Source organism: Ovis canadensis, chromosome 26 (genome assembly GCF_042477335.2).
Source record: "Ovis canadensis isolate MfBH-ARS-UI-01 breed Bighorn chromosome 26, ARS-UI_OviCan_v2, whole genome shotgun sequence".
Lineage (NCBI taxonomy): Eukaryota > Metazoa > Chordata > Mammalia > Artiodactyla > Bovidae > Ovis > Ovis canadensis.
Genome location: NC_091270.1, coordinates 52096661 through 52100303, shown reverse-complemented (window position 1 = coordinate 52100303; position 3643 = coordinate 52096661). Strand labels below are relative to the sequence as shown.

General features: G+C 54.5%; 1 long non-coding RNA gene across 1 annotated transcript; it reads right to left on the bottom strand.

Moving 5' to 3' along the window:
- Positions 1-546: 546 nt before the first annotated feature.
- On the bottom strand, positions 547-2915 carry LOC138431144 (uncharacterized). Its single transcript, XR_011253553.1, has 2 exons — positions 2410-2915; positions 547-2190 (listed from the first exon to the last, which is right to left on the bottom strand). It is a non-coding gene; the product is annotated as an uncharacterized lncRNA (long non-coding RNA).
- Between the last annotated feature and the right edge of the window lie 728 nt (positions 2916-3643).

Genomic DNA, 3643 nt, shown 5'->3' with positions numbered 1-3643 from the left:
TAAAAATTCATGTAGTATACCGATGCACACACTCTGAGCATGTCAGGGGTGGCCAGTCTGGGAGCCAGCAGTGTACACGGCAGCCTTTCCAGACCTGCCGGAGGTGTTGACTGAGATAAAAACCACCATGTGAGAGCCATGGGTTACAGTTTGATCGGAGAACTTATTGAGGACTGTAGCCCGGGATACAACCTCCCAGATAGCCCTGAGGAACTGCTCTGAAGAGATCGGGTCAGTATATATGTGATTTTGGCAAAGTGATACATGCATTCAAACATACATCTCAGTAGAAGGTCACTGCTGGTCACAAGGATTATGTATTTCAGGTAATGATCTTACCGCTTTTCTCAGTAGAGCAAGATGCGAGAATCCAGGTTCGTAGAAAATTTCTCCTGCATATTTCTGACTTTCTAAGGGCTCACCTGGCTTGTTTTCCTGGAGCACTGAGGACCTCATCCTGATTTTCGCCCTGAATTTTCGCCCTTTCAGGGTGTGTTGTAGGTCGGCTACTGTAGTGGCCAATGACTTGATTCTTGTAGAATCGGATGGTGGGCAGCATCCTTTATTTATGACAGTGTAGTGGACAGTTTCAATACAGGGTGGTAAATACAACAGGGAAAGGGTGGGTGTCCAAAGAAGGAAAGGTCAGCCTTCTGGCCTCAGTAAATTATAGTTTTAGAAAGGTGCATGCTTAGTTGCTCAGTCGTATCCAACCCCATGGATTGTAGCCCGCCAGGCTCCTCGGTCCATGGGATTCTCCAGGCAAGAATACCAGAGTGAGTTGCCATTTCCTCCTCCAGGGGATCTTCCCCACCCCCCCCCACCCCTGCATCACAGGTGTAACCATTAATTTTTTTAAGTGTGCCTATTATGAGGTAGACAGACTTGTCCCAGACTCTTATCTGCTGAAGAGGAGAAAGGTCAATTGTTTACAGTTTGAAAATGCTTCAAAAAACATTTCTTTTGGCAAAAGTTGAAAAAGCAAGGGACTTCCCTGGCCATCCAGTGGTTAAGACTCTGCACTTCCAGTGTAGGGAGTGATGAGGTTCCATCGCTGGTCTAGGGACCTAAGATCCCACATGCCGCAGGGCTGGCCAAAAGAAAAAGCTTAAGAAACTACCAGAAAATGAGCCTTTTCCAAAGGGAGAGGGAAGTAAAAGAACCCATTTCTGTGCTCAGTTTCCCCTCCCGTCCCCATCTCGGCCTACCCACCGGCACTCTGCTTACAGACACTCTCTTCCAGGCCTTTGAAATAATTATATACAAAACTTTGTTTACATTTGGCTTCTCTGCAGAGGGTGAAGGGGGCCGGGAGCCGCTGGCAGCATTTTTCTTTGAGAGATAAGAATGCAGGGCATTCAAGGCTTGCTGGAGGGCTAGGAGTTGCGTTAGTCTCATCTCCCCACAGTGATCCTGAAAAGTCCGAGACGGGCTCCCGGAGAAATGGGAAAGGCTCACACCCTGAGCCAGGAATTCTTGACGCAGAGAAAGTAACCCGCGAGGACTCCCGTCTGTGCGCCCTCGAAGAGTTCAGTTTCATTCTGATGGACAGGGCGGTGAACTGGGCGTCAAGCAGTAACTCTGACCTTGATCACCGTCCGCTGAAAGAGAACCATAACTGGATGGCTCCCCCAGCTCGGGGGACCTCGCGGCAACCCCGCGCGGAGGGCGAAGCTGCCGTTTCCTTCAGGACCGAGCGCGTGAGTCGCGGCACTTCAAGGACGGAGCCCCAGGCACCCAGAGCGATGCGCACGGGCGGCACCTTCTGGAAACCTAGCCCTCGAGCCCGCATGGCGCCTCCCTGGAGGCCCCCGGCCGCGTGCACTGCCCTGGGCCTCTGCGGGGTCTGCAGACGCCTAGGGGGACCCGGGAGTCCTGCCCGGGGCCGGGCGGCCCGCCGAGGGTCTTGGCTTTGGCGAGCTGGGCGGTGCAAGGCGCGCTCCCCTGGACCCACCGCAGAAGTCCTTCTCTGAGCCTGCGCCCACAGCATCTCCAAAGCTGTGCACGGCCGTCAGCGAGAGCCCCTTGGTGTCTGCGAACACCACCCGCTTCCTGGGCCTCCGGGCTTCGGTAGGTGGTGCCAGACAGGAACGGAAGGCCGGCCGGGGCCGCGGATCCCCGTGGCCGATCCGCTGGGGTGCGCGCCGGCCGAGGCAGAGGTGCATGGGGCGGCGCGCGGGCGACCGAGACCTTTGAAAAGATGGGGGAAAGGCCTTCTGATAACAGGGCCGAAGGGCCAGCCGTTCCCGGCTGCAGCCCGCTGCCCCCAACCCCTCGTCCCACCACCGCCCTTCTCCCGCCCTGGGTTCCCGGTCCACCCGCGTCGGATGAAAGCGGACACAGAGAGGGTGGGTCAGAGCCGGGCAGAGCGCAGCGTGCCCAGCGAGCTGTCACGTTCAGGAGGCTTACCCCGCCTCGGGACCAGGCAGCAGCGGTGGCAGAGATGTCGCTCCTCCAGTCTGAGACCAGGTGCCCCCCGCAGCAACTATTTATATGACCCTGACCCCCCCGCCCCCCCGAGAGTCAGCCGTACTGAGGCCACCGCGGAGGCAGCCTGTCAGAAAAGCCTTTCGTGTCAAACGTTGGGAGAAATGGACAAGGATGTGACAAGGAGCAAGCGTGACTCGGACACTGTGCGCAGGGGATGGCACTGCGTCTCTGACTTGGCAGGCTCAGAGTCACCTGTGGGAAGGCGAGTACGCCCGGTGTGGGGACTGAGCCCCTTGGGCTGTAAACAGACGGGCTTTCAGGAATGGGAGGCTTGCCCGGGGCTCCCACCGCACTCTCCCCCGCAGACTTCCTCGAGCTGCCCGCTTTCCGGCTGCTTTTCTCCACCACGGTTTCCTCCCAGTTACACTTCTGTTGCTGACTTCTCTCCCCGTGTTGGATTCTCTGTTGACCTACTACTTTGTACTTGTGTGTGTGTGTGTGTCTTTCAAGGAGACCACACCTGAACCCATACTGAGAGCTGGCAGAGAGACCTGGGCAAAGATCTCTGGTTCAGGCGCTTGTGGCCAGAGTTAACAGGGTCATGGAATACAAAGTGTATCAATAAGGCATCCCACCTGTGTACCTGGATGGCACTCCAGATCTCTGAGCCTCTGTTGAACAGGCTTAGATTGTCTCAAGTGGTGGAGAGACCCCTTGAAGCTTACCCCTTTAGCTTTAATGTACCCCAAGTCCTCAACACTCGTACTTTCCTGGAAATCTAGTTTGTAGGCTGATGATTTGGAAGGAATGGGATTTGATTTTGTGCCCCTCTGCCCTAAGGGTGGTGTCATCTGCATATCTGAGGTTATTGATATTTCTCCCTGTAATCTTGATTCCAGCTTGTGCTTCATTCAACCAGGCATTTCTCATGATGTACTCTGCATATAAGTTAAATAAGCAGGGTGACAATATACAGCCTTGACGTACTCCTTTCCTGATTTGGAACCAGTCTGTTGTTCCACGTCCAGTTCTAACTGTTGCTTCTTGACCTGCATACAGGTTTCTCAGGAGGCAGGTCAGGTGGTCTGGTGTTCCCATCTCTTTCAGAATTTTCCACAGTTTCTTGTGATCCACACAATCAAAGGCTTTGGCATAGTCAATAAAGCAGAAGTAGATGTTTTGCTGGAACTCTCTTGCTTTTTTGATGATCCAG